General features: G+C 43.1%; 1 protein-coding gene across 2 annotated transcripts in view; it reads right to left on the minus strand.

Moving 5' to 3' along the window:
- LOC126100820 (uncharacterized) overlaps positions 1 to 18588 on the minus strand; it is a 97043-nt gene extending 78455 nt beyond the window's left edge. Inside the window, exon 1 of one of the 2 annotated variants that reach the window (XM_049911452.1) lies at positions 18463 to 18588. The gene's annotated coding sequence lies outside the window, so the exon portion shown is untranslated. Of the gene's footprint in view, positions 1 to 18392 lie in introns of both variants that reach the window. The other variant, XM_049911451.1, reaches the window with a different exon arrangement.
- Positions 18589 to 19410: the final 822 nt, after the last annotated feature.

Below are 19410 nucleotides of genomic sequence, written 5' to 3' on the forward strand. Positions count from 1 at the left end.
GCAAAATTCTACCAGACGGCTTCCTCTTTCATTTCTTACCCCCAATCCATATTCACCTACTATGTTTCCTTCTCTCCCTTTTCCTACTCTTGAATTCCAATCACCCGTGACTATTAAATTTTCATCTCCCTTCACTACCTGAGTAATTTCTTCTATCTCATCATACATTTCATCAATTTCTTCATCATCTGCAGAGCTAGTTGGCATATAAACTTGTACTACTGTAGTAGGCATTGACCTCATGTCTATCTTGGCCACAAAAATGCATTCACTATACTGTTTGTAGTAGCTTACCCGCACTCCTATTTTTTTGTTCATTATTAAACCTACTTCCGCATTACCCCTATTTGATTTTGTATTTATAACCCTGTATTCACCTGACCTGACTTGTTCCTCCTGCCACCGAACTTCACTAATTCCCACTATATCTAACTTCAACCTATCCATTTCCCTTTTCAAATTTTATAACCTACCTGCTCGATTAAGGGATCTGACATTCCACGCTCCGATCCATAGAATGCCAGTTTTCTTTCTCCTGATAACAACGTCCTCTTGACTAGTCCCCACCTGAAGATCCGAATGGGGGACTATTTTACCTCCGGAATATTTTACCCAAGAGGACACCATCATCATTTAACCATTCAGTAAAGCTGCATGCCCTTGGGAAAAATTACGGCTGTAGTTTCCCCTTGCTTTCAGCCGTTCGCAGTACCAGCACAGCAAGGCCATTTCGGTTAGTGTTACAAGGCCAGATCAGTCAATCATCCAGACTGTTGGCCCTGGAAAAGGCTGCTGCCACTCTTCAGAAACCACACGTTTGTCTGGCCTCTCAACAGATACCCCTCTCTTTTGGTTGCTCGGTTGGTACAGCTATCTGTATCGCTGAGGCACGCAAGCCTCCCCACCAACGGCGAGGTCCATGGTTCATGGGGCGGAAGGAACAGCAAAGGGGCCTATAACACTACCTTGGGGAACACCAGAAACCACTTCAGTTTTACTCTACATCTACATCTACATTTATACTCCACAAGCCACCCAACAGTGTGTGACGGAGGGCACTTTACGTGCCACTATCATTACCTCCCTTTCCTGTTCCAGTCGCGTATCGTTCGCTAGAAGAACGACTGCTGGAAAGCCTCCATGCGCACTCAAATCCCTCTAATTTTACATTCGTGATCTCCTCGGAAGGTATAAGTAGGGGGAAGCAAGATATTTGATAACTCATCCAGAAACGCACCCTCTCGAAACCTGGACAGCAAGCTACACCGCACTGCTGTTCTTTGGACCTTCTCCATCTCCTCCGTCAACCCGACCTGCTATGGATCCCACACCGATGAGCAATACTCAAGTATAGGTCGAACGAGTGTTTTGTAAGCCACCTCCTTTGTTGATGGACTACATTTTCTAATGACTCTCCCAATGAATCTCAACCTGGCACCCGCCTTACCAACAATTAATTTTATATGATCATTCCACTTCAAATCATTCTGTACGCATACTCCCAGATATTTTACGGAAGTAACTGCTACCAGTGTCTGTTCCGCTATCATATAATCATACAATAAAGGATCCTTCTTTCCATGTATTCGCAATACATTACATTTGTCTATGTTAAGGGTCAGTTACCACTCCCTGCACCAAGTGCCTATCCGCTGCAGATCTTCCTGCATTTCGCTGCAATTTTCTAATGCTGCAACTTCTCTGTATACTACAGCATCATCCGCAAAAAGCCGCATGGAACTTCCGACACTATCTACTAGGTCATTTATACATATTGTGAAAAGCAATGGTCCCATAACACTTCCCAGAGGCACGCCAGAGGTTACTTCATCATCTGTAGACGTCTCTCCATTGAGAACAACATGCTGTGTTCTGTTTGCTAAAAGTTCTTCAATCCAGCCACACAGCTGGTCTGATATTCTGTAGGCTCTTACTTTGTTTATCAGGCGACAGTGCGGAACTGTATCGAACGCCTTCCGGAATTCAAGGAAAATGGCATCTACCTGGGAGCCTGCATCTAATATTTATGGGTCTCATGAACAAATAAAGCGAGTTGGGTCTGACACGACTGCTGTTTCCGGAATCCATGTTGATTCCTACAGAGTAGACTCTGGGTTTCCAGGAATGACATGATACGCGAGCAAAAAACATGTTCTAAAATTCTACAACAAATTGATGTCAGAGATATAGGCCTATAATTTTGTGCATCTGCTCAACGACCCTTGAAAACTGGAACTACCTATGCTCTTTTCCAATCATTTGGAACCTTCCGTTCCCCTAGAGACTTGCAGCACATGGCTGTTAGAAGGGAGCAAGTTCTTTCGCGCACTCTGTGTAAAATCGAATTGGTATCCCATCAGGTTGAGTGATTTCAGTTGCTTTTCTATTACTTGGACACTTATTTCGATGTCAGCCATTTTTTCATTCGTGTGAGGATTTAGAGAAGGAACTGCAGTGCGGTCTTCCTCTGTGTAACGGCTTTGGAAAAAGGTGTTTAGTATTTCAGCTTTACGCGTGGCATCCTCTGTTTCAATGCCATTATCATTTCAGAGTGTCTGGATATGCTGCTTCGATCCACTTACTGATTTAACGTGGAACTTCCTAGGATTTTCTGTCAAGTCGGTACATGGAATTTTACTTTCGAATTCACTGAACGCTTCACACATAGCCCTCCTTACACTAATTTTGACATTGTTTAGCTTCTCTTTGTCTGAGAGGTTTTGGCTGCTTTTAAACTTGCAGTGAAGCTCTCTTTGCTTTTGCAGTACTTTCCTAACTTTGTTGTTGAATCACGGTGTGTTTTTCCCGTCCTTCACAGTTTTACTCAGCACGTACCTGTCTAAAATGCATTTTATGATTGCCTTGAACGTTTTTCATAAACACTCAACATTGTCAGTGTCGGAACAGAAATTTTTGTTTTGATCCCTCCTATTACTCTTGCTGAACAGATAAACCTACCTCCTTTTTTTTATATTCCTATTTACTTCCATATTCTGGGATGCTGCAACGGCCTTATGATCACTGATTCCCTGTTCTGCGCTTACAGAGTCGAAAATTTCGGGTCTGTTTGTTATCAGTAGGTCCAAGATGTTATCTCCACAAGACGGTTCTCTGTTTAATTGCTCAAGGTAATTATTGGATAGTGCACTCAGTATAATGTCACTCGATGCTCTGTCCCTACCACCCGTCCTAAAATCTCGATGACTTACCATCAATTACTATGAACTGTGACCTCACTGCATGAACTCACGGATCCAGTCACATAACTGAGACTAAATCCCAGAAGCACTGAGACAATATTCCGAAAAGCACGCAAATTCACTACAAGCCGCTTGTGTGGTACAGAGTCAAAAGTCTTCTGGAAATCCAGAAATACTGAATCAATTTGAAATCCCTTGTCAACAGCACTCAACACTTCATGTGAGTAAAGAGCTAGTTGTGTTTCACAAGAATGATGTTTTCTAAATCTGTGTTGACTGTGTGACAATAGATCGTTTTCTTTGAGGTAATTCATAATGTTCGAACATATTATATTTTCCAAAATCCTGCTGCATATTGACGTTAATGATATGGGTCTGTAATTTAGAGGATTTCTCCTAGTACCTTTCTTGAGTAGTGGTGTGACCTGTCCAAGTTTCCAGTCATAGAGACTGAGATGCTTTGAACAAAGAAATTTTGTGGATTACAGCATGTCTCTAAAGTTAAGCATTTCATAGATCAGAGTGACCATGATTTCAGGAGGAAAAAATAAGTGAAAAGTAAATAAAAATTGCAGTATGTGTGCCTATTCAGGAAAGAAACATTTGATTTTGTTTAAGTGGTAAATGGTTTGTACACAAAAAAACTAGTGTGAAGCAGAAATATGAAGAGAGACATTCCCACTCAAGTGTAATAATGCAGCCTCAAGATGCAGATGTAAAATTCTGATTAGGTTAAGTCATTTTTCTGGGTAGTATCAGTCACAAAATGTACTGTTCTTTGTCTTCCTCATTGGAGAACAGTGTCTGTCAGATATTAATACATATACAGAGTGGTTAGAAACAGTCTGGAAAGCTTGTAAGTGTTCCAGGGTATGTTGTGCTGAAATAACTGATAAGAAAAAATTTAATACATCCATGAAGAAGAGCAGCATCTTTTTCAGTAGTTGCAGGAGCAACAGTCTGGATGTTGACTGATCTAACCTTGTAACATTAACCAAAGTGGCCTTGCGGTGCTGGTACTGCGAACGGCTGAAAGCAAGGGGATACCACAGCCATAATTTTTCCTGAGGCATGCAGCTTTACTGAATGATTCAATGAAGATGGCATCCTCTTGGGTAAAATATTCCGGAGGTAAAATAGTCCCCCATTCGGATCTCCAGGCAGGGACTACTCAAGAGGACGTTGTTACCAGGAGAAAGAAAACTGGCATTCTACAGATCGGAGCGTGGAATGTCAGATCCCTTAATCGGGTAGGTAGGTTCGAAAATTTAAAAAGGGAAATGGATAGGTTGAAGTAGATATAGTGTAAATTAGTGAAGTCTGGTGTCAGAAGGAACAAGACTTCTGTTCAGGTGAATACAGGGTTGTAAGTACAACATCAAGTAGGAGTACTGCAGGAGTAGGTTTAATACTGAATAAAAATAATACGAGCACGGATAAGCTACTACAAACAGCACAGTGAACACATTATTGTAGCCAAGATAGACATGAAGCCCACACCTACCACAGTAGTACAACTTTATATGCCAACTAGCTCCGCATATGATAAAGAGATCGAAGAAATGTACAATGACATAAAAGAAATTATTCATATATACACATCAAAAAAAAGTTTTGCATCACTTCGGTTCTGAGAGTTCCAGAACCTGTGCAGAAAATTGGAACACAGGTCAACATAAACATCATTTCCGCCCTTTTTATTGCTCATGAAAACCACACATTTCATGTTGTACCACCATACAGCAAGACCTTCAGAGCCGGTGGTCCAGATTGGTGTAAACACCGGTACCTTTAATACCTGGTAGCATGTTCTCTTGCATTGATGCGTGCCTGTATTCATCGTGGCATACTATCCACAAGTTCATCAAGGCACTGTTGGTCCAGATTGTCCCACTCCTCAACGGCGACTTGGAGTAGATCCCTCAGAGGGGTTGATGGGTCATGTCATCCGTGAGCAGCCCTTTTCAAACTATCCCAGGCATGTTCGATAGGGTTCATGTCTGGAGAACATGCTGGCCACTCTAGTCAAGCGATGTCGTCATCCTGAAGGAAATCATTCACAAGATGTGCACGATGGGGACACAAATTGTCATCCATGAAGACAAATGCCTCGCCAATATGCTGCCAATATGGTTGCACTATCAACCGGAGGATGGCATTCATGTATCGTACAGCTGTTATGGCACCTTCCATGATCAACGGCAGCGTAGTATGTCAGCCCCACATAATGCCACCACAAAACAGCAGGGAACCTCCACCCTGCTGCACTTGCTAGACAGTGTGTGTAAGGCATTAGCCTGACCAGGCTGCCTCCAAACACGTCTCTGACATGCAACACTCATCGGTGACAAGAATGTAATGCCAATCTTGAACGGTCCATTCGGCATGTTGTTGGGCCCATCTGTACTGTGCTGCATGGTGTCATGGTTGCAAAGATGTACCCCACCATGGACGTCAGGAGTGAAGTTGCACATCATGCAGCCTACTGGGCACAGTTCGATCATAACATGACGTCCTGTGGCTGCCCGAAAAGCATTTTTCAACATGATAGTGTTGCTGTGAGAGTTCCTCCGAGACATAATCTGTCAGCAGCGGTGATCCACTGCAGTAGTAGCAGCCCTTGGGAGGCCTGCATGTCATCAACAGTTCCTGACTCTCTGTATCTCCTCCATGTCCGAACAACATTGCTTTGATTCACTCTGAGACACATGGACACTTCCCTTGCTGAGAGCCCTTCCAGGTACAAGGTAACAATGCAGAAATGACGAAAATGCGGTATTGGCCACCTAGGAATGGCTGAACTATAGACAACACGAGACGTGTACCTCCTTCTAGGTGGAATGACTGAAACTGATTGGCTGTTGGACTGCCTCCGTCTAATAGGCGCTGCTCATGCATGTTTGTTGCAACTTTGGGTGGGTTTAGTGACATCTCTCAACAGTCAAAGGGACTGTGTCTGTGATACAATATCCACAGTCAGCGTCCATCTTCACGAGTTCTGGGAACCGGGGTGATGCAAAACTTTTTTTGATGCGTGTAGTTAAAGGAGGTGAAAATTTAATAGTCATGGGGGACTGGAATTTGGTAGTAGGAATACAAAGAGAAGGAAAAGTAGAAGGTGAATATGGACTGGGGTAAGGAATGAAACAGGAAGCCGTCTGGCAGAATTTTGCACAGAGCATAACTTAATCATAGCTAACACTTGGTTTAAGAATCATGAAAGAAGATTGTAGACGTGGAAGAGGCCTGGAGATACTGGAAGATTTCAGATAGATTATATAATTGTAAGACAGAGATTTAGGAAGCAGGTCTTAAATTGTAAGACATTTCCAGGGGCGATGTGGACTCTGACCACAATTTGTTGGTTATCAGCTGTAGATTAAAACTGAAGAAACTGTAAAAAGGTAGGAATTTAAGGAGATGGGACCTGGATTAACTGAAAGAGGTTGTAGAGAGTTTCAGAGAGAGCATTAGGGAATGACTGAAAAATACAGGGGAAGGAAATACAGTAGAAGAAAAATGGGTGGCTTTGAGAGATGAAATAGTGAAGGCAGCAGATGATCAAACAGGTAAAAAGACGAGGGCTAGTAGAAATCCTTGGGTAACAATGCAGTAAATGAAGTAGGTGAAACGGAATGCAAAGTCTCAAAAATGACATCGACAGGAAGTGCAAAATGGCTAAGCAAGGGTGCCTATTGGACCAATGTAAGGATGTAGAGGCATATATTACTAGGGGTAAGATAGAACTGCCTACAGAAAATTTAATGTGACCTTTGGAGAAAAGAGAACCACCTGTATGAATATCAAGAGCTTAGATGGAAAACCAGTCCTAAGCAAAGATGCGTAAGCAGGATGGTGGTTAGAAGTACATACAGCAGAAGGACCATGTACTTGAGGGCAATATTATAGAAATGGATGAGGATGCAAATGAAGATGAAATGGGAGATATAATACAGCATGAAGAATTTGACAGAGCACTGAAAGGCCTAAGTCAAAAAAAGGCCCCCGGAGTAAACATTCCATTAAAACTACTGATAGCCTTGAGAGACCCTGGCAAGATGTATGAGACAAGCGAAATACCCTCAGACTTCTAAAAGAATACAGTATTTTCAATCCCAAAGAAAACAGGTGTTGACAAGTGTGAAAAATACAAAACTATCAGTTTAATAAGTTACAGCTGCAAAATACTAACAAGAATGCTTTACAAATGAATGGAAAAAGTAATAGAAGCTGACCTCGGGGAAGATCAGTTTGGATTCCATACAAGTGTTGGAACACGAGAGGCAATACTGACCCTATGACTTATCTTAAAAGGTAAGTTAAGGAAAGGCAAACCTATGTTTCTAGCATTTGTAGACTTAGAGAAAGGCTTTGACAATGTTGACTGGAATACTCTTTTCAAATTCTGAAGGTGGCAGGGGTGAAATACAGGGAGCAAAAAAGCTACTTACAATTTGTACAGAAACCAGATGGCAGTTATAAAGAGTCGAGGGACACGGAAGGGAAGCAGTGGTTGAGAAGGGAGTGAGACAGGTTTGTAGCCTATCCCCAATGTTATTCAATCTGTATATCAAGCAAGCAGCAAAGGAAAGAAAAGAAAAATCTGGAATAGGAATTAAAATCCATGGAGAAGAAATAAAAACTTTGATGTTTGCCAATTACATTGTGATTCTATCAGAGAGAGCAAAGGACCTGGAAGAACAGTTGAACAGAATGGACAGGGCCTTGAAAGGAGGATATAAGATGAACATCAACAAAAGCAAAAGAAGGATAATGGAATTAAATGAGGTGAAGCTGAGGGAATTAGATTAAGAAATAAGACACTTAAAGTAGTAGATGAGTTTTGCTATTTGGGGAGCAAAATAATTGTGATGGCCAAAGTAAAGAGGATATAACATGTAGATTGGCTATGGCAAGGAACACATTTCTGAAGAAAAGAAAATTGTTAATTCCGAGTATAGATTTAAGTGTTAGGAAGTCTTAAGTATTTGTATGGAGTGTAGCCATGTATGGAAATGAAACAGATCAATAAATAGTTTAGATAGAAGGAAAATAGAATATTTTGAAATGTGGTGCTATAGAAGAATGCTGAAGATTAGATGGGTAGATCACATAACTAATGAGGTACTGAATAGAATCGGGGAGAAAGCAAATTTGTGACGCAACTTGACTAAAAGAAAGGATCGGTTGGTAGGACACGTTCTGAGGCATCAAGGGATCACCAATTTAGTATTCGAGGGAAGTGTGGAGGTTTAAAATCGAAGAGGGAGACTAAGAGATGAATACACGAAGCAGACTCAGAAGGATGTAGGTTGCAGTAGTAATTGGGAGACAAAGAGGCTTGCACAGGATAGAGTAGAATGGAGACTTGCATCAAAGCAGTCTCTGGACTAAAGACCACAACAACAACAACAACAACAACACCTAGAGTGGCCAGCTACAATAGATTTGTTGGAATGATTATAACAACAATGAGACAACATATTCTGTGACATTTTAGGTAAGAATACTCACCCTGTTGGAACAAGTATGTGGTTGGTTGGTTTAAGGGAAGGGGGGAAAGGACCAAAATGAGAGGTCATCGGTCCCTTGTTCCCGGTAAAATAATTACCCAAGGGAAATAAGAAAAGAAAGGAGACATACAGCACAATAACAGGAGAATGGAAGAATTAAAAGAACAACAGGACAACCAACACTACTATGGACAAAACAGGAAAAGAAAACCACAGAGAAAAGCAAGAAACAGGTAGAAAGGATAAAAACAAGAGAGCAGATGACCGTGACTGGCCGACCATGGGAATAATAAGGAAAAGCCAGCCACTCTGCGACACATTAAAACATCCAGCCTACAAGCATTAGAGTGGAAAACACAAAGGGACAAAGGACATGTGTTGAAACTTATATAGAATGATAAAACCCACCATCACGTATAAAACGTAAAAATAAATTAGACGATGAAGCGTTGTCAGCTAAAATTAATGGCAACGAGTCCAGTAACGGAAGAGTCCATCACAGGGCAGACAAAGACAGACAGCTCAACAAGATGTGGGCCGCTGTCAGCCAGAAACCACACCATCACTGAGGTGGTCATCACGGTGCAGGAAGTAGCCATGTGTCACCCAAGCGTGGCCAATGCGGAGCCAACAGAGAACCACGGAGTACCTGTGAGAGGTCCGAGTGGAGGTCTTTCACACATTCGTAATCTCCTTAATGACACGTAGTTTGTTGTGTGTACTGAGGTTATGCCATTCCGTCTCCCAAAGCTGCAAAACCTTGCGGCGTAGTATTGAATGCAGGTCAGTTGCCTATCTCCATAAGTGGTTTCCGCATAGCCTGCTTTGCCAGCCTGTCGGCAAGTTCATTGCCTGGGATTCCGATGTGACCTGGGGTCCAAACAAACACCACTGGATGACTGGACCGTTCCGGGGCATAGATGGACTCTTGGATGGTCACTACCAAAGGATGAGGAGGGTAACACTGGTTGATAGCTTGTAGGCTGCTCAAGGGGTCAATACACAGAAGAAACAACTCCCCAGGGCATGAACGGATGTGCTCAAGAGTGCGAGATATAGTCACCAGCTCGGCAGTTAAAACACTGCAGCCATCGGGCAAGGAATGCTGTTCAATATGTCCTCCATGGACATATGCAAAGCTGATGTGATCATCAGCCATCGAGCCAATGGTGTAAACCACTTCATGGCCTTGGTACATGTCAAGAATCGAGAGGAAGAGGTAGCGGAGAGCCGTGAGGTTAACTGAGTCCAGGCAAAGCCGCGGCCTAGATGTACATCATCGAGCTGTAAGTGAATGGACCTCAAGTATAGGTGGTAAAGGCAAGGACTCCAGTTTGGAAAGAAGGGATCAGACACAAACTGCAATTGGAAAACCTGACCTGGGCCGCCAATGAGGGAGATGAACTGATGTGGGTGAGAAAAGGAGACGGTAATTTAGATGCGCAGAAGAACTATGAACGTGTTCAACGTAACTGGCTAGCAGTTGTGCACTCCTAACCTGCAATGGAGGGATTCCAGCCTCCATCAGGACGCTGGTCACCAGACTCATCCTAAAAGCTCCTGTCACTAAGCAAACACCACAGTGGTGCACTGGGTCAAGTTAACGCAACACTGAGGGCGCCGCCGAACCATAAACCAGACTCCCATAGTCAAGGCTCTGTAGAGCTGCAGCAGCATAGAGCGATCTGCACCCCAGTTGGTGTTGCTCAGGCAGCGGAAGGCATTGAGGTGCTACCAGCACTTCCACTTAAGCTGACGAAGGTGCGGAAGCCAAGTCAATCAGGTGTCAAAAACCAGTCCTAAGAATCGATATGTCTCCACTGCAGTGAATGGATCGTCATTAAGGTAAGTTCTGGTTCCGGATGAACGGTATGAGGCTGACAGAAAGGCATAACACACGACTTTATGGCCAAAAACTGGAAGCTGTGGGCTAGAACCCATGACTGCGCCTTGTGGATGGCTCCCTGTAGGTGCTGCTCAGCAACACCAGTACTGGTGGAGCAGTACAAAATGCAGAAGTTGTCCGCATACAGCTGCTGGCAGACCATTAATGGCCACTTAAAATAGAGATACACTCAATACAGAGCCCTGTGTAACCCCACTGCCCTGGATATGGGGGGAACTATGGGAGGCACCAACTTGGACAAGGAAAGTACGAAGCGACAGAAAATTTTGGATAAAAACCGGGAGCGGGCCTTGGAGACTCCCTTGTATAATGTGGCAAGGATACGATGTCACCAGGTCGTGTCATACCCTTTTCATAAATCAAAAAAGATGGCAACCAGGTGTAGGCATCTGGGAAAGGATGTTCAGATGGCAGACTCGAGGGACACAAGATTATCAATAGCAGAGCGACCCTGACATGGAGCCAGTAGACCACGTGGCTCCAGGACCCAATCCAACCGCCGACACACCATACGTTCCAGCAGCTCACAAAGAACGTTGGTGAGGCTGATGGGCCAATAGCTATCCACATCAAGCAGATTTTTACCGGGTTTGAGCACCAGAATGATGGTGCTCTCTCGCCATTGCGATGGAAAGATGCCATCGCACCACATCCAGTTGGAGATGCTGAGGAGATGTCGCTTGCAGTCAGATGAGAGATGTTTAATCATCTAGCTGTGGATCCGACCTTGCCCAGGAGCAGTGTCAGGGCAATGAGCAAGGGCACTGAGGAGCTCCCACTCTGTAAATGAGGCTTTATAGGATTCACTGTGGCGTGTAGTGAACAAGAGGTCTTTTCCTTCCAGCAGCCATTTGAGGTTGCGAAAGGCTTGGGAGGGAGGGGGGTGGGGGTAATTCTCCGATGCAGAGGATTGAGCATAATGCTCAGCAAAGTGTTCGGCAATCGCGATTGCGATGGTAGATAACACACCATTTATGTTAACACCAGGAACACCTGTTGGGCTCTGGTACTCGAAAACACGTTTGATCCTTGCCCAGACTTGGGAAGGTGATTTATGGCACCCAATGATTGAGACGTATCTCTCCCAACACTCCTGCTTCTGTCATTTGATAAGTTGGCGAAGGCGGGCATGGAGATGTTAAAAGGCTATGCGGTGCTCTGGGGAAGGGTGCTGCTTATGCCGCTGCAGAGCTCGCCAATGTTCCTCAATGGCTTTATGGGCTTTCGGCGACCACCAAGGGACTGCCTTTTGCTTGGGGCACCCTAAAGAGTGAGGGACCGTATTTTCTGCCACAGAAACGATTGTCGTAGTCAGCTGCTCAACCATCACATCAATGTTCCCGTATGGGGGAGATACAACAGTGACAGCAGAGGTGAGTTTCCCAGTCCACCTTGTTTAAAGCCCATCTGAACAGGCGTCCATGGTCCTGATGCCAGGGCAGTGACAGGAAGATGGAAAAGTGGTCACTACCACGCAGGTAATCATGTGCTCACCAGCGGACAGATGGGAGAAGCCCTGGGATGCAAATTGATAAATCAATGACTGAGTAACTACCATGAGCCACAATGAAATGTGTGGCAGTCCCAGTATTTAAGAGGCAGAGGTTGAACTGAGATAGTAAAGTTTTGACATCTCTGCCTCAGCCAGTAAGCATAGTGCCACCACACAAGGGGTTATGGGCATTAAAATCTCCCAAAAGTAGGAAAGGTTTAGGGAGTTGATCAACCAGTGCAGGAGTACTGCACCATCTGGAGGAAGATATACATTGCAGACATTTATTTTCTGTGTCATTCTTATTCTGACAGCCACAGCTTCAAGAAGGATTTGAAGAGGCACAGTTTCACTACATACTGACTTTAGGACATAAACACAAACTCCACCTGACACTATTATAGTCGCTATGGTTCCTGTAATATCCCTTATAGCTGCAGAGGGCAGGGGTCCGCATTGCTGGGAACCAGGTTTCCTGGAGGGCAATGCAGAAGGCAGCTTAACAGTTGGCGTAGGTCAGCCAGGCTGTGCACCTGCTGCCACCAACTTATTGCCTGAGCAGTCGATATCCATTGTGCCTGAGTGTACAGCAAGATCTAGGTCCTCAGCGGACGGCAGAATCTCCACCTCATCCACAGATGCAGAGCTTGTAGGTAGCGGTGGTGTGGGTGCCACCATAATTCCCTTATTCTTGGGAATCTTCTTTTTGGATTTTTCCCACTGCTTCTTGGGTTTCCCTGGCTGGGAGGACTTCACTGATTCAGTCTCCGGGACAGAGGATGAGTGTGAAGCCCTACGACCAGCTGCTCTTCAGCCAATGGCGGGTGTCATCTTCCCAACTAGCAGAAACGTGGGAAGGGAGTGATCCAAGGGACCTCTTCCTAGCGAGACGAACCGAAGAAGACTTACATTTCTTGGGCACAGAAGTGGGGATTGATATCCCCGATGAGCGATGTGATTGTTGGGGGGGGGGGGGGGGGGAGGAGGGGGGTGTTGCTCCTGAAGTAGGTGGTGCAGGAGGCAACAGGGAGGGAAGTGCCCCCCTACCACCAAGGGGGCAGGGGTAGTCATCCAGCTCTGAGAGGTGATTGGGGTCGACGCAGCCGATGGGGCTAAAACTGTTGTAGTGGCAGCATAAGACAATGTCATACATACAGGGTGTAGGCATTCAAATCTCCTCTTCACCTCAGTGTAGGTCAGTCAGTCCAGGGTCTTCTACTACATGACTTTCCTTTCTTTCTGGAGAATCCTGCAGTCAGGTGAGCAAGGCAAATGGTGCTCTCCGCAGTTAACACAGATGGGAGGCGGGACACATGGAGTATTGGGATGGGATGGGCGTCCACCATCTCGACATGTGACGCTGGAAGTAAAGCGGGAAGACATATCGCCCAACTCCTAGCATTTAAAACACCGCATTGGGGGAGGGATATAGGGCTTTATATCACAGCGGCAGGCTATACCTTGACCTTCTCAGGTAATGTATCACCCTCGAAGGTCAAGATGAAGGCACTGTTGGCAACCTGGTTATCTCTCGGACCTCAGTGGACACGCCGAACGAAATGTACACCTCGCCACTGTAAATTGACGCAGCTCATCGTCAGGCTGCAAAAGAAGGTCCCCGTGAAATATGATACCCTGGACTATATTTAAGCTCTTATGGGGCGATCACGATGGTTACAGAAACATCCCCCAGCTTGATTGGGCAGAGGATGCTGTTTTGATCAAGATTGACTCGGATCTCACCTTGGACAAGCCCTCCACCTCCCCAAACTTGTCCTCTACATGCTCAACAAAAAACTGAGGCTTCATCGTCTTGAAAGATTCCTCATCAGCTCTCGAACATACAGGGTACCGGGATGAATAAGAGCCACTGCCATCCTTAGCCTGACGTTCCTCTCATGGTGTGGCGAGGGAGGGGAACAATTTGGGGTTGTACTTCTGTGCATTGAATTGAGCCCGTGGACACTTAGAGACTGCTGGTGTTTGATCACCAGCAAGAGAGGATGTACTATGCTTCATCACGTGTCATCCGCCCTGATGCCACCCACTCTGACCAGTGGCCCTCCCCACAGGCGCCACCCTGCCACAGCAAAGGCCACCTGGCAGGATGGCCACTGCCAGTAGTCCCAATGCCCCCAGGGTGATGTGCACCTACTCCTCAGCATATGTGGGGAGTTAATGGTGCAGGCATCGGTAGAACGATTCCTGTGTTGTCAGGAGGCTACAATCAACAGGGTACATGGCGGCCCCACCACAACAGACTGGCTACCATGCTGGATATCAGGTACAACCAAGCAAACAAGTCCATTGTCATCGTCAGCACAGAAAATGATACTGCACAGTTGCTGGAAAAATAGGCACCCAGGAGGATGACCTCACCCAACAGTTGGAGAATGAGCAGAAGTGCATATCCACATTGACAAAGTATGCAATAGGTCTCAGCTCATGATGGACACGATGCACCATGGAAGGTGCCTTTCCCCAATTGGCTCACTCTTCAGGAAAATTCTGAAAAATGGAGGTCAAACCCTACAGGGGACCACCACATAAAGGCTGAAATGTGTGAGACTCCTTTTAGTCACCTCTTACGACAGACAGGAATACCTCAGACCTATTCTAACATTCGGACTTGCAGGGAGACAAGTATGTGGAATACTTAGATAGGGAACATAAAAAAAATGGACAATCCAGCCCTGTGACACAGGATCTTACAATCAGTTACTGAATCATGCTAGAAAATGTGGATGAGAAACTATAGAAAATCTAAAGCAGCAGTCATCTCAAACCAGGACCTTCCAAGTAGTGTTGTACATAAATAAACACACAGAAAATACACTATTTAACCCCATGTTTAAATAAATAAATAGATAAATGACTCAGGGACAAGAGTGAAAAAAGATAGAAGACATTAATCTCCCCATACCATTCACAGAGGAGAAACTTTACGTAGTAATCAAATCCCTCAAAAACAGGAAAGCTGCTGGAATGGATGGTATATTTACCAACTTCATTATAAAAATAGAAAGAAAAAGCTACAACAACATGTTGCTCCATTTCTGAGACAATTTGCATTGAAGTTACGTAATCAGACTCACACATGTACAAATTCAAGCAGCCCACCAGATACAATTAGTGTCAATTGTTCTCATAGTGTAGATGAATGCGCACAAGACTGTTCAAATGTTGGTACCATCCCATGTCCGATGTTTGTATCTGTCCCTTGTTCAGTTTTAGAAAACCAAATCAAGAACACATTTGATGCCACTGTCTCTGGCAGGCAGATTGAACTTGTGCATGCAACAGACTGATTGGTTAACTTAAATATTAATAACACTAAAACAACATCCAAACATATTGATTTTTTTTAAGTACAACCCACCCTGTAACATCCATGCAAACTTTGCAGCCTGTTTCTGACCACCCTGTATATGTTTCTTGATATTGGACTGGGATGATATTCATTTGCAGTTGTATCATTAGCTGTTATCTTCTGATTGTCGGGGTACCGCAATGGTCATACATAAAAATTGCATTATGATATTTCATAAAACAATTTAGGTAGAAAAAATTAAATTTTTCCACCATATTTTATCATTTTCCAGTTCAGTACTGTATCATCAATGACAATTTGGACAGACAACTTATTTAAGACATTTTAAGGAGGACCTAAACACTAAAAAGTTTTTTCGTAGCACAGAAGGTAAAGACATTCCTTTCTAACCCATTCAAGGCTTCTCGCACAATTTCTGTATGCTTGTTTCGACTTCAATCTCCTTCATTTAAATCTGCTATACAGTTTTTCTATTTTTCTACTAGCTTTTCTAATATTCTTATTGGACTACTGTGGGTCCATACCCTTTATCACTATCTTCTGTGACACTAACATCTAGCATACAGCCTACAGTGTGTCAATTTCTGCCAGAGATCCTCCACTGCTCAGTTAGTTTCCAATCATTTGACTTTTACTTTGACATCAGTGATCAGTGATGCTATGTTACCCTTGTGGCAATTGATCTCTACATCTGTGTTCACCAAACATAAAACTTACGGCCTATTCGTTGCTGGCAAATACAATAAATTTTCCTCCTGGGTTGGATGTCTTGGCCACTGCTCTAAATCATTTCTGAAAAATATGTTGATTACAGTGTCTCAAGATTCTTTGTCCCTGCTTCCCACTGGAAATACGTCTCTCAGTCTATACATGGTAGACTGGGACCTTCCAGTAGTAAGGAAGAGTGTGGTGGCTCTAACTGGTTCAAATGCAATTTCAGCAATAGGAGCCAACTCACATCTACTGTTACAGTCTGCAGGGGCAGCCATACGGTCAGTACCCAATCATATCTTCGACATAGAGAGATGAACTTTATAAAAACTGAAAAATGCTGCTACCTGTATGTCACTGAATGATTATCAGTAAAGACTGATTTGCTTCTTGGAACACACACCACTGATTATCATTGCCCAGTCTAAGTTAATATAAAGCACACGAGCAAAGAGGCCTTCAGATAAAAAAAATAGATAATAATCATAAAAAATAAAAATAAAAAATTGTTCTCTCCCAGGTTTACTGTTTAATGCATGTCCATGTTAGAGGACGTGTCATCCAAATTATTGAACAACATAATTCCGAACGACCAGACCCCGCCATACTGAAAATCAAATTCAGATATTTGCCTTTCCCATGTTGTCAGTCATGTTGCACAAGCTCATAGCTGGAACAAGCATCTCGTTACTGCTTCCAAACTCCACACAGACTTTCACATGATGCTGTGGAATTAGCATCTCTAGTAGAAGAATTGTCAGTCCCACCTCACAGAAGTTTTTGTTGAGGCTTTAAGGGATGGAGAAAAAATACTGGCAAAGTTAAGCACTGGTCATGAGTCATGCTCAGGCAATACAATAGGTAGAATCCTCCTGCAATAGGAATGTATCTGGATTCAAACCCCAACGAGACAAAATATTTTAACACGTCAAAAATAATCAACACCCCACAACAGAGTACAATGATATTTGATAAAAATGATTACCAAAACAGCTGATTGATCAAATAAAAAGCATTGATTTCATCAAAGACTATGATATCCCATATTTCAGCATAGAACATGACATCTGAGGTATATCTCTGCATTAACTGAATTGTTCGATACCGCTTCGTCAACTTGCATCTAAACTGTAATCTTTCATTCTAACATATACCTCACCCTAGTTAGAGAAAAATTCGTCACCACAGCTAAAATTTCATACTCTCACCACTGGCTTTACCAACACACAAGTCACTAACCTATGCCTCTGATTAAGCAACAGTTCAGCCTGTCACAACAACCAACATTTCAAAAAATACAATAGAATCGAAAACAGAAAATATTGTTATTGTTACATTCTCTTCCTTTCTATGCATGTATGATGTCACAAACCACATCGTCATCATTTTCATCAGGACAAAGCCAACATCTGGTATCAGTCTATTCAATTGTCCCCGTGACACACTCCTCATGCCTAATACTCCTATTTTATTAAAGCTATCTTTTTCCGATTAAAATTTCGATGATATCAGATGGTGCTATGTAGGTCCTAACGTAACAACTCTGTAATGCATATAATCTAAGTCTACTTCTTACACAACATACAAATATTCATTAACTGTAGTTAAATTTCTCACAATGCAGCCAACAGTTTATATAGACAATAATTAAACGTAACTGCTATGGACTTCTTGAGGATCTGCTGCTGATACTGTTCACGAATTATCAAATTAGTACAAAGTGACATTGAAGAATATGAGGGCATTTAGTAACTAGTGGTCAATACATAAAATACATGACATAATCTACAATCATTCAACGCGTCGAGTGCTTATCATCATTAGATTATTGCACGAGTCTGAAAGGTTTATGAAGCTATACACAAATGTGGTAGAATCAAAACTTTGAGTCAATCATACGCAAAGGTAAGGGACCAACAGTACAATTTAAGACTTACAAAAGTCTTGCCTTGTGAAGCAAAGTTTTCAGGTCTAGAACTACATAACACGGTAAACTATCACGTAAAAAAACTACATAAGCGGTAAATTTAATACTTTACAGGTGATCCAGGATTTACCAATGCATTGGGTAATTCAAAATCACTGTACAAAGTGTGTTTCAACAGTTTATAGTCCACCGAATTTAGATATCAACAAAAGTCTGACTTTCTACACATTTTCTCAGCTACACTGTTGTAAATTCAAGTATCAAATCCGGCCTTTATACGAAGACATTGTACTTCTACTGTACTGAACTTACCGATAGGCCATTCAGAAAACTCGAACTTGTGAAAGAAATATTACTTGAAACCACAGCATTCTATACCTACTTTTGAATAAAATTCCACGCCAACAGCGTCGCTAATCAAAGATATCTTACTTCTGCTTCACTTGTAATCACTTAAGATTTGCTGTACTGTATGTCTCGATTCACACATGAGAAAGGGCGCCATATTGTGGTCTAGCTAGTGCTGATTTTCACTTGTCCAGAACGCCGCGCCGTTTAAACTTGTGTACATACCAATAATGCTTTCGGTGATTCTGCAGCTTCGTAGCACTACTAGAAGAAGCGACTTTATATTGACCTGACGCGTGACACTGGATATGGTTCAGTCGATATACCTACGCAAGGGTTATTCATCTTTCGTTTTTATTTTCAATTTACTACCATTTCCCAAAGCTGTGTAACTTCATGCGAAAGTAAAAATCCCTCTAAGAATGTGCGCCATAGTCATTCTTCGTGCGTTAACCTTGCCACATTTGAAGTTTTAAGTAGGTTGGATTAAGACATGTGTTCCTGTAAAACGAATTTTTGTGGCAGACCGAAGCAATAGGACGTTTTTTTGGTGCCAGAGAGAGAGAGAGAGAGAGAGAGGAAATGTTTATCAGTATCTCACCCCTTATACGTGCTCTAGAGAACTGCCGGTTAACACTGTAACAGCGTCGTAACCTGAGTATTATTAGTTTCTCTTCCTTGGATCACTTGGACGATAAATGTTAACGATGTGGAACGAGTCATTTTGCTTTCAAGTCGCAAATTAATTTTTAAATATGGCTACATGCTGAACACATATAAGGTGTTTTTTTATGCATATCGTACATGAACACGGGATAAACTATTCGGCGATTTCGTGCTTGAGACAAGTTAGCTACAGGAAGAGTTTGACAAGTACTCAAAAATTTTAGTCTTGAACGATGACGACGTGGTTTTTGCAGAGTTGCTCGTCATAATGTCAAAAGGATAAGAAAGTTAGATGTAGGTCCAGGCAGTTAGAAGA

The sequence above is a fragment of the Schistocerca cancellata genome, chromosome 9, assembly GCF_023864275.1.
Source record: "Schistocerca cancellata isolate TAMUIC-IGC-003103 chromosome 9, iqSchCanc2.1, whole genome shotgun sequence".
In the NCBI taxonomy this organism is placed as follows: domain Eukaryota; kingdom Metazoa; phylum Arthropoda; class Insecta; order Orthoptera; family Acrididae; genus Schistocerca; species Schistocerca cancellata.